The sequence below is a fragment of the Bufo bufo genome, chromosome 3 (genome assembly GCF_905171765.1).
Source record: "Bufo bufo chromosome 3, aBufBuf1.1, whole genome shotgun sequence".
In the NCBI taxonomy this organism is placed as follows: Eukaryota; Metazoa; Chordata; class Amphibia; order Anura; family Bufonidae; genus Bufo; species Bufo bufo.
This window is the reverse complement of record NC_053391.1, coordinates 540,110,123-540,133,688: the sequence shown is the minus strand read 5'-3', so window position 1 is coordinate 540,133,688 and position 23,566 is coordinate 540,110,123.

Below are 23,566 nucleotides of genomic sequence, written 5' to 3'. Positions count from 1 at the left end.
TATCGACCAGCTCTATAAAAATATCACATGACCTGACCTAACCCCTCAGATGAACACCGTAAAAACTAAAAAATAAAAACTGTGCTAAATAAACCATTTTTTGTCACCTTACATCACAAAAAGTGTAATAGCAAGCGATCAAAAAGTCATATGCACCCCAAAATAGTGGCAATCAAACGGTCATCTCATCCCGCAAAAAATGAGTCCCTACCTAAGATAATCGCCCAAAAACTGAAATAACTATGGCTCTCAGACTATGGAGACACTAAAACATGATTTTTTTTGGTTTAAAAAATTAAATCATTGTGTAAAACTTACATAAATAAAATAATTGTATACATATTAGGTATTGCCGCATTCGTGACAACCTGCTCTATAGAAATAGCATGATCCAACCTGTCAGATGAATGTTGTAAATAACAAAAAAAAAACTGTGCCAAACAGCTATTTCTTGTTACCTTGCCTCATAAAAAGTGTAATATAGAGCAACCAAAAATCATATGTACCCTAAACTAGTACCAACAAAACTTCCACCCTATCCTGTAGTTTCTAAAATGGGGTCACTTTTTGGAGTTTCTACTCTAGGGGTGCATCAGGGGGGCTTCAAATGGGACATGGTGTCAAAAAAACCAGTCTAGCAAAATCTGCCTTCCAAAAACCGTATGGCATTACTTTCCTTCTGCGCCCTGCCGTGTGCCCGTACAGCAGTTTATGACCACATATGGGGTGTTTCTGTAAACTACAGAATCAGGGCCATAAATATTGAGTTTTGTTTGGCTGTTAACCCTTGCTTTGTAACTGGAAAAGAAAATATTAAAATGGAAAATCTGCCAAAAAAGTGAAATTTTAAAATTGTATCTCTATTTTCCATAAATTCTTGTGGAACACCTAATGGGTTAACGACGTTTGTAAAATCAGTTTTGAATACATTGAGGGGTGTAGTTTCTAGAATGGGGTAATTTTTGTGTGGTTTCTATCATGTAAGCTTCACAAAAGGACTTCAGACCTTAACTGGTCCTTAAAAAGTTGGTTTTCGAAAATTTCTGAGAAATTTCAAGATTTACTTCTAAACTTCGAAGCCTTGTAACGTCCCCCAAAAATAAAATGTCATTCCCAAAATGATCCTAACATGAAGTAGACATATGGGAAATGTAAAGTAATAACTATTTTTGTAGGTATTAATATGTATTATAGAAGTAGAGAAATTGAAACTTGGAAATTTGCAAATCTTTCCACATTTTTGGCAAATTTGGTATGTTTTTATAAATAAAAAATATTTTTTTTTACTCCATTTTACCAGTGTCATGAAGTACAATATGTGACGAAAAAACAGTCTCAGAATGGCCTGGATAATTCGAAGCGTTTTAAAGTTATCACCACATAAAATGACACTGGTCAGATTTGCAAAAAATTTCCTGGTTTTGAAGGTAAAAATGAGCCCGATCCTTAAGGGGTTAAAAGAATATTGAGTTTGGATCACTTTATTTCTCACATCGTTCACACAATTCTTATGTACAGGATTCGTAGGATTCGAGATTCGAGAGATTCGAGAACCTATTCGAATTCGAAAAAAATTGGATTCGTCTCACCTCTAGTTTTGTTCTACGCCTCAGGGAGACGCGGGTTCCTTCATCTGGAAAGAACCAGTTGTCTCGTCTTCTGCTACCTATCTTAGGACTCGTCAGTTTCAGCAGGGCCTAGGTATTCGGTGTATGAGCATTTCCACCATCAGGATCTGCTCATACTGGCAGGAGTTAGGGAAAGGCCTAGGGATTACTAGGAGGTCACCATCCTTCTTCCTTAGCTTTTGAGGCCTAGACTGTTGTCTATTTCTTTTGTGTGTGTCTCATGTTTTTCCCTTCCCCATTAACCGTGACATTAGGCCCTACTTAGTTCTGATTCTCACTGCTTACCATGTGTTTGATCTTTCCTCCTGTAGTTGGTTTAGCTGGTGTGTTGTTCCTTTGGATCTCCTGCTCCTCCATTCTTCTTTAAGCTAAGTATAGTTTGTCTTGCATTTAGTTCGCTTGTGTGTGTTGTTGTCTAGACATCAGGGATATGCTGGTTCCTTCATCTGGGAAGGAACCAGTAGTCTCATTCCCTGCCACCATTCCTAGGGCCTTCCAGGTTCTTCAGGGCCTAGGTTACGGTGTATGAGTATTTCCACCTTCAGGGTCTACTCATACTGGCATGAGTCGGGGAGAGGTCTAGGGATTCCTAGGAGGTCACCATCCCTCTCTCTTAGCTTTGAGGCCTAGAATCCGGTCTATTCCTTCTGTGTGTCATTTGGCATTATTCCCTCCCCATTACCAGTGACACCTTACCATGTGGCTGGCTGCACCCTAAGAGGTCCACCATGGATTTTAGCAGCACATACGACATTGCTGCATGAACACTGATCACCTAGTTCAAAATCATTTCCATTGAAATGTTTTCAAAGAGATGAAAACCAAATATTATTGAAAATTGATCTACAGATGAAGCAATCTGTAATAAATGATTAACTTGGTGGTTAAAGGAGTTATCAGGAATTTTTATATTGATAGCCTATCCTCAGCATCGATCATCAATATTAGATCAGCAGGGGACCAAGTCTCAAGCACCCGCACTGATCAGCTGTTTAAACAGGCTGTCATGCTCTGTGTCACTTAGCCCTCTTCCTAGACCAGTGACATCACCGTACATTGGTCACATGGCCTTGGCGCAGCTCAGTACCATTCCAGCCCTCAATATCAAAATCCTGGATAACCCCTTTAACACATTAAATAAATAGTACTATTTTACACATATTTTAAAGAAAAAAAAAGGAAACTGTATGTACAGTGGTTAGGTGATAGCCTCAGGGCCTTGTCTTAGTTTCCCTACGACAAGAAAAATGCCAAAATAGGCAGCACGCCAGATTGTTTTTTCAATCGGAAAAAAGTTGTTCACTTCAAAAATTTTGATTTGACTTTGACTTGAATCTGGAGACTTGCCTGTTTGGGGAATTCTATTATTTATCTGGCTTAATGCAATACATTTTTTGAAAGCTATTCAATGGATATGGAATCTAAAGCTCTCTTCATCCTGAGGTGACCTGCACACGTTGCAGAATACATGCGGTTTTTCTTAGCGGATTATCTTGCAGAAAAACTGCAGTGTAGTACAGTACCAGCAAGGCGTATGAGATTACACAAATCTCATGCACACTTTGTGGATTGTTTCCATGAGAAAATTTATCTGCTTTGCAGATTTCCAACTCCTCAACATGTCAATCATGTTTGTGGTTTTTGCTTTGGATTTCTCCCATTTCCAATGAAGGGTGAGATCTGCATTAAAACCGCATCTAATCTGCACCAAAATCCTATGTTAGAAATTGATGATTTTGGTGCGGATATGGAATACACATAAATCTGAATGGAAATACGGTCGGATCTTATATGCATTCACTCGCACTCGTGTGCAGGTGGCCTGATCCTCCTTGTTCTTGTACATAATTCTGGAACCACAATCGTACATTAATAGAGAGATGGAAATAGAAGGACTAAAATGAGTGAGAAGCATTTAACTAGAATTATGCGCCTATTAATGAGCCATATTTACTTAAGTGTTTGCGCCTGTTTTTAGTCTAAAAAATGCAGTTTTAGACAGTCTTATTTTTTAGTCACATTTACTACTGAAATTGTTCCTGTTCTGGAGGCTTTTGCTCATTGTTCAACTATTTTGATTTTCCAGACAAATTCTGCTATTTTCTAACCTATTTATGTAGCTAAGCCTTTTTTGCGCTTGAATTTAGTGCAAAAACAGTCTAAGGCCTCATGCACACGACCGTTTTTCGGGTCTGCATCCGAGCCTCAGTTTTTGCGGCTCAGGTGCGGACCCATTCACTTCAATGGGGCCGTAAAAGATGCGGACAGCACTCCGTGTGCTGTCCGCATCCTTTACTTCGTTCCGTGGCCCCACCAAAAAAATATAGCATGTCCTATTCTTGTCCGTTTTGCGGACAAGTATAGGCATTTCTACAATAGGCCGCCTGTTCCGTTCTGCAATTGCGGAAGGCACATGGGCGGCTTCCGTTTTTTGTGGAACCACGGTTTGCGAACCGCAGAAAACTGAATGGTCGTGTGCATGTAGCCTAAGGGTCATGCACTCGACCATAATAGGACAAGTTCAATTTTTATGTGGGGCCGCGGAACGGACATACTGATGCGGACAATATGTATTGGGTACACAAAAAATTTAACATGTCCTATTCTTGTCCATTTTACCGACAAGGATAGGACAGTTCTATAGAGGGCAGGATGTTATGTTCCGTAAAATATGGAATTTTTTATTTGGGGGGGGAGCCCGACAAAACAGCAATGGCCATGTGCATGAGCCCTAAGGCCTAGTTCACACAAGTTATTTGGTCAGTTATTTCCATCAGTTATTGTAAGCCAAAATCAGTAGTGGAGTCTACTCAGTACTAAGATATCATGGAAAGATTTCCTGTTTTTGGCACACAATAACTAATGGAAATAACTGACTAACCAGGGCTGGTGTACTTTTCTTTGTCTGTTCTCAGTGTTATAGTGCAAATATTTCTTTTTCATTAAAAGTTGCACTTTTCTGGAGACATGCAACTTTTCTCCACAAAGATGCAACTTTTTTTTACATGCGCCAATAAATTAGACCAGTCTAAGTGAATATAAACCTGTCTAACTGAAAAACAACCACCAGAGGTCAGACTGATAGCAATACGTCTAGTCTAAATCATCAACTGCTGTGCGACTTTTAATAAATGCTCGGCAAAAGAAAGACAGTCGAATGAATTATGCCAGTCTAATTTTATGGCCAAAAACAGGCGATCTTGATAAATGTGCCCCAATATGTTTATTTGTAGCTAGAAATGCTCATCTACGTAATAAATAATAATTTCAGGAAGATTGAAATGCTGCATACAAAACTGTTTTGACAGCGATAACCTAAATATGCACACATTGTGAATATTATTTCATGTTCTTCACCAAAAAGGTAGACCTTGTCAGAGCCATTAGCACAGAAAATCACGTAAGATGCTCTCTGCAAAAGATTCAGCCCCGCAATGTCAAGACATACATGAACCTGTTCAGAGTTGTCAGGTGTGAACTGGTGAGGGTATAATTTGTAACACAGATGCCTGCTCCAATCTGGAGTGTGAAAGCTCCAATTAAACCTACAGCCGGAAGGAAAATATGTAATGTAAAAAAGAGATTAGTGCGCTATTGATAAGTGTTGGATGAAGCCAAATGCTAATTGGAGTTATAGGTCGGATCCAGCGTCTTTATATAAGAAGCTTGAGAAAGCTATTTCGGGAAAATCCTATACTGAATAAAATATGTTGATAAAGATCTAAAGATTGTGCAGAAGTCAAGAAGAACATCAAATAGGAGAAGATTGTGGCGATGTAAACAGGAGCCATGCTAAACATAACATCAGAGAAATCCATCATGGAGGGGACTAATCATGGTGAGAGCTATTGGTAAATCAAATGACAAGCTCCCTTCTGCAGTTCACAGCAATTACTGATTGGAGTTATAGCTGAAGTGTATGCCACGTGTAGCTGGCATAGACTTCAGGATCTGGCACATGGCAGGGCAGAGATAGATCTTCCTCTTAATATATTAGGTCCATCACATGCCAGTCAAGACTGGTGTATGGGTACACCAGTTTTGATAAATGTCCCTCATTGGGGAAGGATTTATTAACACTGATGCAAAGTAAACTGACACAGTTGTTCATAGCAACCAATCAGATTGATCCTTTTTTTTTCCAAAGGAGCTTTATAAAATGTTAGGATCTCGAAAATATATGGAGGGATCCTCATGAGATTATAATCATCCCATTAGCCTCCATTGTGGTTTTTGGCGGGAAAATTTCCCGCCTAAAATGTGTAAAGGTTGGTTAAAAATAAATGGTTGCTGGGGTCTGGGGCAGAGGTCACTCATTGGGTCAACAAGTGACCTATGGTATGATGTTGCTGGGCAAAAAATGCAGAGATGCCCAGCAACAGGTAGGGCATTGGTGGGTACTGTTTCAGGCGGCCCCCGTTTAGGGCTATATAGTTGCGGTGGCTGGCAGCTTTGCGCTGTCAGCCCGACCGCATCTGAAGGAAGTGCTGCCCCCGCCCGCCCTTCCCTGTTGAGAGTTTTGATATTGTCACGGCCACTTTATTAGAAGGAGGGTAGAAAAACGCTCACTGAAAAGGTGAGCGGACGAGTTAAGTCGGAAGTTTAGGCCGAGCTTATGGCTGGTCTAATTATTGTTTATTAAGTTATTGGTATGATTGATACAGCTTTAATTGGTTTAAGATAATCTTTAATAAACTTGGCCATGGCCAAATTTATTCCACCCAAATACTTGTGTCCACATGTTTTATTTATTTAGTTATGGATGTTAGTATATTTTATGGTACAAGTATATGATTTATAATCCCATGAAAGGTGAAATCTGATTGGTTTCAATTAAGCTAGTTTTCCTTTGCAGCTGTTTAAATCTCCCCCATTGGATCCAACATGTAAAATAGAAGTAAATAGATTACATTGTGGTGAACTTGCCCCAGGGCTGGCATTAGGGTAAAAGCACACTCTACAGATTACTTGCATTGTTTTTTTTTCACACGCAGATTTTTCTACAGAAAAAGTGTACCATAATACAGTACCAGCAAATTAAATGAGATGTGGAAAATCTGCCGATTTTAAAATCGGCAATTGTTTGTGCTATTCCACATCTTAAAGGGGTTCTCCGGTCAAACAATAAAATAAGCTTCATAAATATTAGTACTCTTATACTTACCTTCCACAGTGCAGCCCGTTCAGAGATTCGCCTCCCGGTCACGTGATCGCTCCCGATGGGTTTTCTTTCCTTCCAGCCAAAGTCTGTCTTCTTCTCTTCCTTTCTGCAGTAGGACTGATGTCACCGCCTCCTGCTGGAGAAAGCGCCGTCCGGCAGTCTTCACAAGCGCACTAGGCTGAATGCTAGCGCACATGTGCGGGACGGTCGTCAGTCTCTGCAGCATACATGCTTCTTTGTGAAGCCTGTACAGACTCCTGCACTGTGTGATGTAAGCGCTGTGCAGGAGTGACAGCATAGCGATCAGCCACAAAGACTGATCGCTATGCTGTGCATGTCACTGGGGCACTGTGGATGGTAAAGAGGGGGCACTGGATGGCAATTACAGGACACTGGATGCAGGGCTGGTTTTAGACAAAATGTGGCCCTGGACAAAATCAAAAGTGGTGCTCCAAATCTTGTAATAATGTACTAAGAACACAGTTTCATTCTGTCGATTCCGGTCCTCCCTCACAGATTTACACCCCATGAAGCGCCTCACACAGTTCTTCACCCTCATGGCCCCAGAATACGCCACATGCACCCTCCCCTCACAGCAATGAGTTCCCCTCTCTCACAGCATCTGAGAGTGTTAAAAATCTTAAGCAGGAGATTCCTCTTCAGGCGCACTTCTTCCAGCGGAGATCGGGGAAGGGACCCTGTTCTAAAAATGAGCCACAGCCTGTACAGTCGTGGCCAAAAGTTTTGAGAATTACATAAATATTGGAAATTGGAAAAGTTGCTGCTTAAGTTTTTATAATAGCAATTTGCATATACTCCAGAATGTTATGAAGAGTGATCAGATGAATTGCATAGTCCTTCTTTGCCATGAAAATGAACTTAATCCCCAAAAAACCTTTCCACTGCATTTCATTGCTGTCATTAAAGGACTTGCTGAGATCATTTCAGTAATCGTCTTGTTAACTCTGGTGAGAATGTTGACGAGCACAAGGCTGGAGATCATTATGTCAGGCTGATTGGGTTAAAATGGCAGACTTGACATGTTAAAAGGAGGGTGATGCTTGAAATCATTGTTCTTCCATTGTTAGCCATGGTGACCTGCAAAGAAACACGTGCCGCCATCATTGCATTGCATAAAAATGGCTTCACAGGCAAGGATATTGTGGCTACTAAGATTGCACCTCAATCAAACAATTTATAGGATCATCAAGAACTTCAAGGAAAGAGGTTCAATTCTTGTTAAGAATGCTTCAGGGCGTCCAAGAAAGTCCAGTAAGTGCCAGGATCGTCTCCTAAAGAGGATTCAGCTGCGGGATCGGAGTGCCACTAGTGCAGAGCTTGCTCAGGAATGGCAGCAGGCAGGTGTGAGCGCATCTGCACGCACAGTGAGGCGAAGACTTTTGGAAGATGGCCTGGTGTCAAGAAGGCCAGCAAAGAAGCCACTTCTCTCTAAAAAAAAACATCAGGGACAGATTGATCTTCTGCAGAAAGTATGGTGAATGGACTGCTGAGGACTGGGGCAAAGTCATATTCTCAGATGAAGCCTCTTTCCGATTGTTTGGGGCATCTGGAAAAAGGCTTGTCCGGAGAAGAAAAGGTGAGCGCTACCATCAGTCCTGTGTCATGCCAACAGTAAAGCATCCTGAGACCATTCATGTGTGGGGTTGCTTCTCATCCAAGGGAGTGGGCTCACTCACAATTTTGCCCAAAAACACAGCCATGAATAAAGAATGGTACCAAAACACCCTCCAGCAGCAACTTCTTCCAACAATCCAACAACAGTTTGGTGAAGAACAATGCATTTTCCAGCACGATGGAGCACCGTGCCATAAGGCAAAAGTGATAACTAAGGCTACTTTCACACTAGCGTTCGGAGCGGATCCGTCTGATGTTTCATCAGACGGATCCGCTCCGATAATGCAGACGTTCGCATCCGTTCAGAACGGATGCGTCTGCATTAAAACTTAGAAAATTTTCTAAGTGTGAAAGTTGTCTGAGCGGATCCGTTCAGACTTTACATTGAAAGTCAATGGGGAACGGATCCGCTTGAAGATTGAGCCATATAGTGTCATCTTCAAGCCGATCCGTCCCCATTGACTTACATTGTAAGTGTGGACGGATCCGCTCGCCTCCGCACGGCCAGGCGGACACCCGAACGCTGCAAGCAGCGTTCAGGTGTCCGCTCACTGAGCGGAGCGGAGGCTGAACGCTGGCAGGCGGATGCATTCTCAGTGGATCCGCCTCCACTGAGAATGCATTGGGGCCAGACGGATGCGTTCGGGGCCGCTCGTGAGCCCCTTCAAACGGTGCGCACGAGCGGACACCCGAACGCTAGTGTGAAAGTAGCCTAAGTGGCTCGGGGACCAAAACGTTGACATTTTGGGTCCATGGCCTGGAAACTCCCCAGATCTTAATCCCATTGAGAACTTGTGGTCAATCCTCAAGAGGCGGGTGGACAAACAAAAACCCACTAATTCTGACAAACTCCAAGAAGTGATTATGAAAGAATGGGTTGCTATCAGTCAGGAATTGGCCCAGAAGTTGATTGAGAGCATGCCCAGTCGAATTGCAGAGGTCCTGAAAAAGAAGGGCCAACACTGCAAATACTGACTCTTTGCATTAATGTCATGTAATTGTCGATAAAAGCCTTTGAAACGTATGAAGTGCGTGTAATTATATTTCACTACATCACAGAAACAACTGAAACAAAGATCTAAAAGCAGTTTAGCAGCAAACTTTGTGAAAACTAATATTCTTGTCATTCTCAAAACTTTTGGCCACAACTGAACTAGGCTTCCAGGCTCTTTGTTAGTATATCCCAGTTCAGGCCACTAGATGGCAGCACTGAACTGTGATATAGTGATTTCTATACAGAATAATGGAGCAATTTTCATCTGATGATTGTAAGTTGTGGTCCACTTAGGGGACTTAACAAAAAGTAAAATAAAAATAAAAAATTCAAATATGAAAAAACCTTAAAAATTAAAATCACCCCCATCCCCCCCAAAAAATGTAACAAAAAAAATAGCATTAAGGGCATCGCCACATGCGAAAACGTCCATACTATAAAAATATTTTTTTAAAGTTAGCCCGTATGGTGAATGGCGTAACTGAATATTTTTTTTTTTTAAAAGGCCGATTTTTTTTCATCACTTTATCACCAAAGAAAATTGAATAAAAAGTGATCAAGTCATTCACAACCCAAAATGGTATTGTCAAAAACAACAGATCATCCCACAAAAAATGAGCCCCCATACATCTCCGTGGACATAACTGTAAAAAAGTTATGAGGGTCAGAATATCGCGATGAAAAGAAAAAAATAATATTTTTTTACGAAGTGAGACCTGATGAAGCTTAGCTTGCTGCAGTGAGCGGGCCTATTGAGGTCCTGTGCAGGGGTGCTGTTAGGGTTGCTGCCTTTCCCAACAAAAAATGCTAATTTTATCTATACAAGTTAAAAGGTTGGTGTGGGTTAATACGGTGGTGTTAGTTGATCATATTTTATGTTTTGCTCCATTTTTTTCCTCAATAAAATCAAACTTTCCACTGTTGGGGACACCCTGTGTATTTAAGTTTTATTTAGCCTCTATTTTTAAAATGTTTCTGTGGGATTCAAACTCACAACCTTCTACATTAACGGCAAGAACCTTAACCACTGAGCTGTAGAGCTCAATGTTAAGTCACTGCTGCAAGACCTCATAGAAGTTTCTCTTCAAAAACCTTAAAGAATTTTCTCTTGTATTATACAAGAGAAACGTCTATGAGGTTTTTCAGCCATAACTTAGCATTGAGCTCCATAGCCCAGTGGTCAAGGTTTTTACCTGTTATGTAGAAGGTTGAGAATTCGAGTCCCCACAGTAGCAGTTCAAAAATAGAATGTAAATTAGATTTATATACACAGGGTGTCCCCAAGCATAATGACCATTCTTGGGAATACCCCTATTATGTTCATAACACTGACTCCATATATGGACACATCCATATATGGAGTCAGAGCAGGGACTCCAAAGTCAGGAAATTCCGAACTGTGGAGTCTGGAATGTTCTGCAACCTTCTACAATCTGCCAGACTGAAGAAGGGGGGAAACTTAGAGGATCGGGGCCCAGGGCAATTGCTCAGTTTGTCCCCCCCAACGCCGGCAGTGACTGGATGGCACAAGGGAACACTGGATTGCACAAGGGGGGAACTGAAAAGCACAAGGGGGCAATGGATGGCACAAGGGGGTACTAGATGGCATAAGGGGGCACTGGATGGAACAAGGGGGCATTGGATGGCAAATAGGGGGCACTGGATAGCAAACAGGATGGCACAATGGGGGAACTGGATAGCACAAGGGGGCACTGAATGGCGCTAGGGGCACTGTGGAGGTCACTGTTGTGATGGCACTGTGTAGGTCACTGTTATGGGGGCATTGTTGATGTCATTGTTATTAAGGCACCGAGGATGTCCCTGTTATGGTGGCGCTGGGGATGTCCCTGTTATGGGAGCACTGTGGATGTCACTGTTATGAGGGCACAGTGGATATCACTGTTATGAGGGCGCTGTGGATGTCACTGTTATGAGGGCACTGTGGATGTCACTGTTATGGAGGGTGGTGTGGATATCCCTCTTATGGGAGCACTGTGGGTGTCCCTATTATGGGGGGGGGGGGTGCTGTGGATGCTACTCTTATGGGAGCACATGTCTTTGTTATGGGAGCACTGTGGACACTACTGTTATGGGCACTAAGTAAGAGTGATAGGGCTCATGCACACAACCGTATCCGTTTTGTGGTCTGCAAGTCACGGATCCACTAAATAAGTATACTGTCCTTGTGCAATTCACATTTTTTTGCAGTCCCATTGAGTTCTATGGGTTATATATCTGCATTATGAGGACCAAAATAGGACATGTTCTATCTATGGTGCAAGGATTTTTGCCACCCTAGGCAAAAGCTAATTTTGCTGCCCCCTTGACTCTGCCCATTGACCACACCCCTTTTGCCACCCCTTTTTCAGCCACCTATTGCATGCAACATTTAACCCCAGTACACTGTGTATGGGTGTAGCAGAGCTGGGTGTGTTGGGGCAGCTGACATGTGTATGGATGTACACTAGGTATCAAAGTTACCTTTCATGGCTGTGAGGGTAAATGCCTTGCCTCTAATGTGTAAAGGTCGTGAGCTCAAATCCCAGGAGAAACTTTTCTGAAAGAAAGCCTAAATGAGATTTAAATACACCAGGGTCTCGTAGCTGTGTCTCAGCTGCGTGCCGCTCTCTCTGCCCGAAGTGAACTCATCGGAACGCATCCGGCCGGCAAGTACAGGAACAGAAGGAGATGAGATGATGTCAGATGGATGACAAGTAGGGGGCAGGGCGCAAACGGCGGCCAGCGCCCCCAGGCAGAGTGCGCTCTACGCGGTTGCCTACTCTACTTATGGGTGGCGCCGGCCCTGATCTATGGCAGAACTGACATACAGATGTGGAAAACATAGGGTCTACATCCGTATGTAGCCGTGTGCCAGTAAAGATAGAACATGTCCTATTCTGGTCCTCAAAATGAGACTGCAAAAATGTGGTTGTGTGCATAAGGGTTTTGATACACCTCTCAGCAGGCAGGATCATACAATAAAGGATAAGATACACAGCTCAGCAGGCTGTATTATACAGGATGGGATTAGATACACAGCTCAGCAGGCAGTATCACACACAACAGGATGTGTATTAGGAACACATACATGATAAGTTTCAGATCAGTTTAGGGATAATATCTGAATGTGGATACAGCAGAAAGATGCTAGCAGATGATTGATTATGGTGGTCCCTGCAGCAACATTGAGAAGAGAGGTCCCTGGGAAAGGAGGATACTGGCAGTCCTGCCTCTGTACCTAGAAGTTATCTCAGCCACATGAACGTGCCTATAATAATAAACTGGGGAGTTTCTTAAATATTCTACCTAGTTTTTACATGAACTTAGGCCGGTTGAAGTGCTGCACACTGCCCATCGATATATACAGGGAGTGCAGAATTATTAGGCAAATGAGTATTTTGACCACATCATCCTCTTTATGCATGTTGTCTTACTCCAAGCTGTATAGGCTCGAAAGCCTACTACCAATTAAGCATATTAGGTGATGTGCATCTCTGTAATGAGAAGGGGTGTGGTCTAATGACATCAACACCCTATATCAGGTGTGCATAATTATTAGGCAACTTCCTTTCCTTTGGCAAAATGGGTCAAAAGAAGGACTTGACAGGATCAGAAAAGTCAAAAATAGTGAGATATCTTGCAGAGGGATGCAGCACTCTTAAAATTGCAAAGCTTCTGAAGCGTGATCATCGAACAATCAAGCGTTTCATTCAAAATAGTCAACAGGGTCGCAAGAAGCGTGTGGAAAAACCAAGGCGCAAAATAACTGACCATGAACTGAGAAAAGTCAAGCTTGCAGCTGCCAAGATGCCACTTGCCACCAGTTTGGCCATATTTCAGAGCTGCAACATCACTGGAGTGCCCAAAAGCACAAGGTGTGCAATACTCAGAGACATGGCCAAGGTAAGAAAGGCTGAAAGACGACCACCACTGAACAAGACACACAAGCTGAAACGTCAAGACTGGGCCAAGAAATATCTCAAGACTGATTTTTCTAAGGTTTTATGGACTGATGAAATGAGAGTGAGTCTTGATGGGCCAGATGGATGGGCCCGTGGCTGGATTGGTAAAGGGCAGAGAGCTCCAGTCCGACTCAGACGCCAGCAAGGTGGAGGTGGAGTACTGGTTTGGGCTGGTATCATCAAAGATGAGCTTGTGGGGCCTTTTCGGGTTGAGGATGGATGGAGTCAAGCTCAACTCCCAGTCCTACTGCCAGTTTCTGGAAGACACCTTCTTCAAGCAGTGGTACAGGAAGAAGTCTGCATCCTTCAAGAAAAACATGATTTTCATGCAGGACAATGCTCCATCACACGCGTCCAAGTACTCCACAGCGTGGCTGGCAAGAAAGGGTATAAAAGAAGAAAATCTAATGACATGGCCTCCTTGTTCACCTGATCTGAACCCCATTGAGAACCTGTGGTTCATCATCAAATGTGAGATTTACAAGGAGGGAAAACAGTACACCTCTCTGAACAGTGTCTGGGAGGCTGTGGTTGCTGCTGCACGCAATGTTGATGGTGAACAGATCAAAACACTGACAGAATCCATGGATGGCAGGCTTTTGAGTGTCCTTGCAAAGAAAGGTGGCTATATTGGTCACTGATTTGTTTTTGTTTTGTTTTTGAATGTCAGAAATGTATATTTGTGAATGTTGAGATGTTATATTGGTTTCACTGGTAAAAATAAATAATTGAAATGGGTATATATTTGTTTTTTGTTAAGTTGCCTAATAATTATGCACAGTAATAGTCACCTACACACACAGATATCCCCCTAAAATAGCTAAAACTAAAAACAAACTAAAAACTACTTCCAAAAATATTCAGCTTTGATATTAATGAGTTTTTTGGGTTCATTGAGAACATGGTTGTTGTTTAATAATAAAATTAATCCTCAAAAATACAACTTGCCTAATAATTCTGCACTCCCTGTAGTGCAGTGAGTCTACAGTGTTAGGGTACTTTCAAACTTCTCCGATATTGAGTTCCGTAAAAGGGGCTCAATACCGGAAAAAACTGATCAGTTTTATCCTAATGGAGAGCAATCCGTTCAGTATGTCTTCAGTTCAGTCACTGTATGTTTTTTGGATGGAGAAAATAGCATGCTGCGGTATTTTATTCGTCCAAAATTCCAGAACACTTACTTGATTTTCATTATTTTCCATTGAAATGCATTAATGCCAGATCCGGCCCCATGTGTTCCAGAAAAACGGATCCGGTTTTGCAGTCTGCGCATGCGCAGAACTTAAAATATGTGAAAAAGATAAATACCGGATCCGTTTTTCCAGATGACAACCGGAGAGACGGATCCGGTATTGCAATGCATTTGTGAACTGCCTGCTGGAATCCAGCAACGCGAGTGTGAAAGTACCCTTATGTGCCACTTGTACAGGGGGTGAAGGACAAGGGCCCACCTTGTTCAGGGGCCAGCAGAGGTTTCACCTGTACCCCTGGGCCAGTCCGAGCCTGGATAAGATATACAGGTGACTTGATGTGCTTGCTGTTTCAAGCTGTTTATCCCACTCCGAAGTTGGTAAGGGAAGCGCCTGTGGACGGTCAGAGATGGGATTTAGACACTGAATGAGTAGATTGTGTGTGATATGGACACAGGAGTTGTAGTGGGTGTAGCTGCTGCAGACCATGTCCAGCCTGTGACTCACTGTGCAGTGTAGGCTTGTGTATCAATAAAGTTATGTATTCAACAAAACAAGAAGGGGAGAAAGTAAGCGGATCTACCAGGAAAATCCATACCTCCCAACTTTTGAAAATCGAAAAGAGGGACAATTTTTGCAGAGTGTATTGCAGCAGTTTTTCTCATACTAAGGCCTCATGCACACGACCGTTGTGTGCATCCGTGGCCGTTGTGCCGTTCTCCGTTTTTTTTCGCGGACCCATTGACTTTCAATGGGTCCGTGGAAAAATCGGAAAATGCACCGTTTTGCAGCCGCATCCGTGATCTGTGTTTCCTGTCCATCAAAAAAATAAGACCTGACCTATTTTTTTGACGGACAACGGTTCACGGACCCATTCAAGTCAATGGGTCCGTGAAAGAACACGGATGCACACAAGATTGGCATCCGCGTCCGTGGCCCTAGGTTACTTTCATACAGACGGATCCGAAGATCTCATATCCGACAGTATATTCTAACACAGAGGCGTTCCCACAGAGGCGTACACGAACTGTGTACATGACTGCCCCCTGCTGCCTGGCAGCACCCGATCTCTTACAGGGGGCTGTGATCCGCACAAGTAACCCCTCAGGTGCTGCACCTGAGGGGTTAATTGTGCATATCATAGCCTCCTATAAGAGATCATGGGCTGCCAGGCAGCAGGGGGCAGACCCCCCTCCCTCCCCAGTTTGAATATCATTGGTGGACAGTGTGCGGCCCCCCCCGCCCCCCTCCCTCTATTGTAATATCATTGGTGGCCAGTGTGCGGCCTCCCCCGCCCCCCCTCCCTCTATTGTAATATCATTGGTGGCCAGTGTGCGGCCTCCGTCGGCCCCCCCTCCCTCCCTTTATTGTAATATCATTGGTGGCCAGCGTGCGGCCCCCCCCCTCCCTCGATTGTAATATCATTGGTGGCCAGTGTGCGGCCCCCCCCGGCCCCCCCTCTATTGTATTAATATCATTGGTGGCCAGTGTGCGACCTCCCCTCTCCCCCCCCTCCGATCATTGGTGGCAGCGGAGAGTTCCGATCAGAGTCCCAGTTTAATTGCTGGGGCTCCGATCGGTAACCATGGCAACCAGTACACTGCCCCCTGCTGCTTGGCAGCCCCTGATCTCTTACAGTGGGCTATGATACGCACAATTAACCCCTTCAGGTGCGGCACCTGAAGGGTTAATTGTGCTGATCACAGCCCCCTGTAAAAGATCGGGTGCTGCCAGGCAGCAGGGGGCAGTCATGTACACAGTTTGTAGTATATTCTAACTAGAAGCGTCCCCATCACTATGGGAACTCCTCTGTGTTAGAATACAGGGAGTGCAGAATTATTAGGCAAGTTGTATTTTTGAGGATTAATTTTATTATTGAACAACAACCATGTTCTCAATGAACCCATAAAACTCATTAATATCAAAGCTGAATATTTTTGGAAGTAGTTTTTAGTTTGTTTTTAGTTTTAGCTATATTAGGGGGATATCTGTGTGTGCAGGTGACTATTACTGTGCATAATTATTAGGCAACTTAACAAAAAACAAATATATACCCATTTCAATTATTTATTTTTACCAGTGAAACCAATATAACATCTCAACATTCAAAAATATACATTTCTGACATTCAAAAACAAAACAAAAACAAATCAGTGACCAATATAGCCACCTTTTTTATTGCAAGGACACTCAAAAGCCTGCCATCCATGGATTCTGTCAGTGTTTTGATCTGTTCACCATCAACATTGCGTGCAGCAGCAACCACAGCCTCCAGACACTGTTCAGAGAGGTATACTGTTTTCCCTCCTTGTAAATCTCACATTTGATGATGGACCACAGGTTCTCAATGGGGTTCAGATCAGGTGAACAAGGAGGCCATGTCATTAGATTTTCTTCTTTTATACCCTTTCTTGCCAGCCACGCTGTGGAGTACTTGGACGCGTGTGATGGAGCATTGTCCTGCATGAAAATCATGTTTTTCTTGAAGGATGCAGACTTCTTCCTGTACCACTGCTTGAAGAAGGTGTCTTCCAGAAACTGGCAGTAGGACTGGGAGTTGAGCTTGACTCCATCCTCAACCCGAAAAGGCCCCACAAGCTCATCTTTGATGATACCAGCCCAAACCAGTACTCCACCTCCACCTTGCTGGCGTCTGAGTCGGACTGGAGCTCTCTGCCCTTTACCAATCCAGCCACGGGCCCATCCATCTGGCCCATCAAGACTCACTCTCATTTCATCAGTCCATAAAACCTTAGAAAAATCAGTCTTGAGATATTTCTTGGCCCAGTCTTGACGTTTCAGCTTGTGTGTCTTGTTCAGTGGTGGTCGTCTTTCAGCCTTTCTTACCTTGGCCATGTCTCTGAGTATTGCACACCTTGTGCTTTTGGGCACTCCAGTGATGTTGCAGCTCTGAAATATGGCCAAACTGGTGGCAAGTGGCATCTTGGCAGCTGCACGCTTGACTTTTCTCAGTTCATGGGCAGTTATTTTGCGCCTTGGTTTTTCCACACGCTTCTTGCGACCCTGTTGACTATTTTGAATGAAACGCTTGATTGTTCGATGATCACGCTTCAGAAGCTTTGCAATTTTAAGAGTGCTGCATCCCTCTGCAAGATATCTCACTATTTTTACTTTTCTGAGCATGTTAAGTCCTTCTTTTGACCCATTTTGCCAAAGGAAAGGAAAGTTGCCTAATAATTATGCACACCTTATATAGGGTGTTGATGTCATTAGACCACACCCCTTCTCATTACAGAGATGCACATCACCTAATATGCTTAATTGGTAGTAGGCTTTCGAGCCTATACAGCTTGGAGTAAGACAACATGCATAAAGAGGATGATGTGGTCAAAATACTCATTTGCCTAATAATTCTGCACGTAGTGTATACTGTCGGATCTGAGTTTCACGATGTAACTCAAATCCGATGGTATATTCTAACATAGAGGCGTTCCCATGGTGATGGGGACGCTTCAAGTTAAAATATACCATCGGATTGGAGAAAACTCTGATCCTATGGTATATTAACTCCTGACTTTACATTGAAAGTCAATGGGGGACGGATCCGTTTGAAATTGCACCATATTGTGTCAACGTCAAACGGATCCGCCCCCATTGACTTGCATTGTAATTCAGGACGGATCCGTTTGGCTCTGCACGGCCAGGCGCACACCAAAATGACTTTTTTTTCATGTCCGTGGATCCTCCAAAAATCAAGGAAGACCCACGGACGAAAAAACAGTCACCAATCACGGACCAACGGAACCCCGTTTTGCGGACCGTGAAAAAATACGGTCGTGTGCATGAGGCCTAAGGCCTCATGCACACAACTGTTGGGTGTTTTGCGGTCTGCAAACCGCAGATCCGCAAAACACGGATGGTGTCCGTGTGCGTTCCATAATTTTGCCAAACGGCACGGACAGTCTTTAATATAACTGCAAAGCGCGGACAAGAATAGGACATGTTATATTTTTTTTGCAGACCACGGAGCAGAACAACGGATGCGGACAGCACACGGAGTGCTGTCCGCATCTTTTGCAGCCTCATTGAAGTGAATGGGTCCGCATCCGAGCCGCCAAAACTGCGGCTCGGATGCAGACCAAAACAACGGCCGCGTGCATGAGTCCTAACTCCACCAAAAGCATAATACGTAACTGCATCAGCTGGGGATCAGTTAGGTGAGAATTAGTTCCTTTATTTTTTTTTTAAAGCATGTGGAGCACCTTCAATATTCATTTAAATATTAGCAAATAAATCATCAAATTATATATATTTTAAAGAGGACCTTTTACCTCGAAAAACATTGTGAACTAAGTATGCTGCCATGGAGAACGGCGCCCAGGGCGCCGCTCCATTCTCCCGTTATAGGCTTCGGTATGTTCTCTCACTAAGTTATAGTAGGCGGAGTCTGCCCTTGTCCTGTGGGCGTCTCCTTCTCCTAGGCTGCAGCGCTGGCCAATCGCAGCGCAGAGCTCACAGCCTAGGAGGTTTTTTTCTCCCAGGCTGTGAGCTGTGCACTGCGATTGGACAGCGCTACAGCCTAGGAGAAGGAGATGCCCACAGGACAAGGGCAGACTCCGCCTACTATAACTTAGTGAGAGAACATACTGGAGGACATAACGGGAGAACGGAGCGGCGCCCAGGGATAATAGTAAGTGCAGTGAGATCCCTGGGCGCCGCTCTCCATGGCAGCACACGTAGTTCACAATGTTTTTCAAGGTGAAAGGTCCTCTTTAAGGTCCAAATTGCACAAAATAATGAAGATCGGGTCTAATATACAGGTAGAAACCATACAGATAGTTTAGTAAGGAGTAATTTACTTATTTTATTATTGTACATTTAAGAATGAATTCCCCAGGTCAAAAAGAGGGATATTTAAGGATCAAAGAGGGACAGAGGGACTTGGGTCAAAAAGAGCTACTGTCCCTCCAAAAGAAGGACACTTGGGAGGCATGATAATCAAATTCTGCCCAGACAGTCAGAATGAAAGCACAGACATGAAAAACAGGTATTGGGGCACATTTATGGATGGTGAGACTTGTTAGGAGCACTTAAAAAGTATTTAGATTTTACATATTGCTCATGTGACGGCCAACTAAAGACAGCCAACCGGCGCATGCGCAATATAAAAAGCTGTTGCTCTGCCCATAATGGGCAGAGCAGTGCGCAGGTGCGGGCCACTTCCCAGCCTGACTTCTTCTCTTGCCGCTCGTGATGTCCACCTGCTGGAGGCAGAGGAGGAGGTAATAATAAAACAGAAGGGCGGGCCAGAGGGCTGAAAGAGGTGTGTTTTTCTGGGCACATCGCCCAGTAACGCCGCCCCTGGGCACCTTCAGAAGCTCATTTGTATACATTTAAAAAGTGTTTTTTTCAATATCTGGACGAGGTACACATAAAACCAAGGTAACATTGTAATGGGGATCAAAGAGTCTATAACCTGATCTGAGCGGTCTAAAACGATCAGATTAGGTGAAAGACTCCCTTTAACCCCTTAAGGACCGGGCTCATTTTCACCTTAAGGACCAGGCCATTTTTTGCAAATCTGACCAGTGTCACTTTAAGTGCTCATAACTTTAAAACGCTTTGACTTATCCAGGCCGTTCTGAGATTGTTTTTTCGTCACATATTGTACTTCATGTCACTGCTAAAATTTGGTCAAAAAAGTTAATTTTACCAAACATTTTGAAAAATTAGCAAATTTCAAAGTTTCAGTTTCTCTACTTCTGTAATACATAGTAATGCCCCCAAAAATTGTGATGACTTTACATTCCCCATATGTCTACTTCATGTTTGTAGCATTTTGGGAATGATATTTTATTTTTTGGGGATGTTACAAGGTTTAGAAGTTTAGAAGCAAATTTAGAAATTTTCAGAAATCTTCAAAATCCCACTTTTTATGGACCAGTTCAGGTTTGAAGTCATATTGTGAGGCTTAGATAATAGAAACCTCCAAAAAATGACCCCATTCTAGAAACTACACCCCTCAAGGTATTCAAAACAGTTTTTTCAAACTTTACTAACACTTTAGATCTTCCACAAGAGTTAATGGCAGATGGAGAAACAATTTTGAAATTTCTTATTTTTTGGAAAATTTTCCAATATAATCAATTTTTTCCAGGAGTAAAACAAGGGTTAACTGCCAAACAACACTCAAAATGGGTTGCCCTGATTCTGTAGTTTGCAAAAACACCCCATATGTGGTCGTAAACTACTGTTTGGCCGAACGGTAGCACATAGAAGGAGGAGAACACCATATGGGTTTTGGAAGGCAGATTTGGCAGGACTGGTTTTGTTTATACCATGTCCCATTTGAAGCCCCCTGTTGCACCCCTAGAATAGAAATTTCAAAAAAGTGACTCCATCTAAGAAAGTACACCCCTCAAGGTATTCAAAACTGGGTTTACAAACTTTGTTAACCCTTTAGGTGTTCCACAAGAGTTAACGGCAGATGGAGAAACAATTTAGAAATTTCAATTTTTTGGAAAATTTTCCAATATAATCAATTTTTTCCAGGAGTAAAACAAGGGTTAACTGCCAAACAACACTCAAAATGGGTTGCCCTGATTCTGTAGTTTGCAAAAACACCCCATATGTGGTCGTAAACTACTGTTTGGCCGAACGGTAGCACATAGAAGGAGGGGAACACCATATGGGTTTTGGAAGGCAGATTTGGCAGGACTGGTTTTGTTTATACCATGTCCCATTTGAAACCCCCTGTTGCACCCCTAGAATAGAAATTTCAAAAAAGTGACTCCATATAAGAAAGTACACCCCTCAAGGTATTCAAAACTGGGTTTACAAACTTTGTTAACCCTTTAGGTGTTCCACAAGAGTTAATGGCAGATGGAGAAACAATTTAGAAATTTCTATTTTTTGGAAAATTTTCAAATATAATACATTTTTTCCAGGAGTAAAACAAGGGTTAACTGCCAAACAACACTCAAAATGGGTTGCCCTGATTCTGTAGTTTGCAAAAACACCCCATATGTGGTCGTAAACTACTGTTTGGCCGAACTGTAGCACATAGAAGGAGGGGAACACCATATGGGTTTTGGAAGGCAGATTTGGCAGGACTGGTTTTGTTTATACCATGTCCCATTTGAAGCCCCCTGTTGCACCCCCAGAATAGAAATTTCAAAAAAGTGACTCCATCTAAGAAAGTACACCCCTCAATGTATTCAAAACTGGGTTTACAAACTTTGTTAACCCTTTAGGTGTTCCACAAGAGTCAATGGCAGATGGAGAAACAATTTAGAAATTTCTATTTTTTGGAAAATTTTCCAATATAATCAATTTTTTCCAGGAGTAAAACAAGGGTTAACTGCCAAACAACACTCAAAATGGGTTGCCCTGATTCTGTAGTTTGCAAAAACACCCCATATGTGGTCGTAAACTACTGTTTGGCCGAACGGTAGCACATAGAAGGAGGGGAACACCATATGGGTTTTGGAAGGCAGATTTGGCAGGACTGGTTTTGTTTATACCATGTCCCATTTGAAGCCCCCTGTTGCACCCCCAGAATAGAAATTTCAAAAAAGTGACTCCATCTAAGAAAGTACACCCCTCAATGTATTCAAAACTGGGTTTACAAACTTTGTTAACCCTTTAGGTGTTCCACAAGAGTCAATGGCAGATGGAGAAACAATTTAGAAATTTCTATTTTTTGGAAAATTTTCCAATATAATCAATTTTTTCCAGGAGTAAAACAAGGGTTAACTGCCAAAAAACACTCAAAATGGGTTGCCCTGATTCTATAGTTTGCAAAAACACCCCATATGTGGTCGTAAACTACTGTTTGGCCGAACGGTAGCACATAGAAGGAGGGGAACACCATATGGGTTTTGGAAGGCAGATTTGGCAGGACTGGTTTTGTTTATACCATGTCCCATTTGAAGCCCCCTGTTGCACCCCTAGAATAGAAATTTCAAAAAAGTGACCCCATCTAAGAAAGTACACCCCTCAAGGTATTCAAAACTGGGTTTACAAACTTTGTTAACCCTTTAGGTGTTCCACAAGAGTCAATGGCAGATGGAGAAACAATTTAGAAATTTCAATTTTTTGGAAAATTTTCCAATATAATGAATTTTTTCCAGGAGTAAAACAAGGGTTAACTGCCAAACAACATTTAAAATGGGTTGCCCTGATTCTGTAGTTTGCAGAAACACCCCATATGTGGTCGTAAACTACTATTTGGCTAAACGGCAGGACATAGAAGAAGGGGAACACCATATGGTTTTTGGAAGGCAGATTTTGCAGGACTGGTTTATTTACACCATGTACCCTTTCAAGCCCCCTGATGCACCCCTAGAGTAGAAACTCCATAAAAGTGACCCCATCTAGGAAACTACGGGATAAGGTGGTTGTTGTTTTGGGACTATTTTTGGGGTAAATTTGATTTTTGGTTGCTCTATTTTACTCTTTTTTGAGGCAATGTAACAAAAAAATTAAATTCTAAAATTGTTTCTACATTCGCGATTTAGTTTTGTGGAACACCTAAAGGGTTAACATAGTTTGTAAAGTAACTTTTGAATACCTTGATGGGTGTAGTTTCTTAGATGGGGTCACTTTTTTGGAGTTTCTAGTCTAGGCTACATCAGGGGGGGCTTCTAATTGGACATGGCGTAAAAAAAAAAACTGTCCATCAAAATCTGCCTTCCAGAAACCGTATGGAGTTCCCTTCGTTCTATGTCCTGCCGTGCGGCTATATAGCCATTTTCGACCACATATGGGGTGTTTCTGCAAACTACAGAATCGGGGCAATAAATATTTAGTTTTGTTTGGCTGTTAACCCTTGCTTTACTACCGGCAAAATGGATTCAAATTGAAATTTTGCCTAAAAATGGGTGTTTTGGCACAGTTTTTATTTAATATTTTTAACACCGTTCATCCGAGGCGTTTGGTCAAAAGTTATTTTTATAGCGACGACTTTTACGCACGCGATGATGCACAATATGTATGGCTCTCAGACTTTGGAAACACTAAGCAGGCATCCTAAA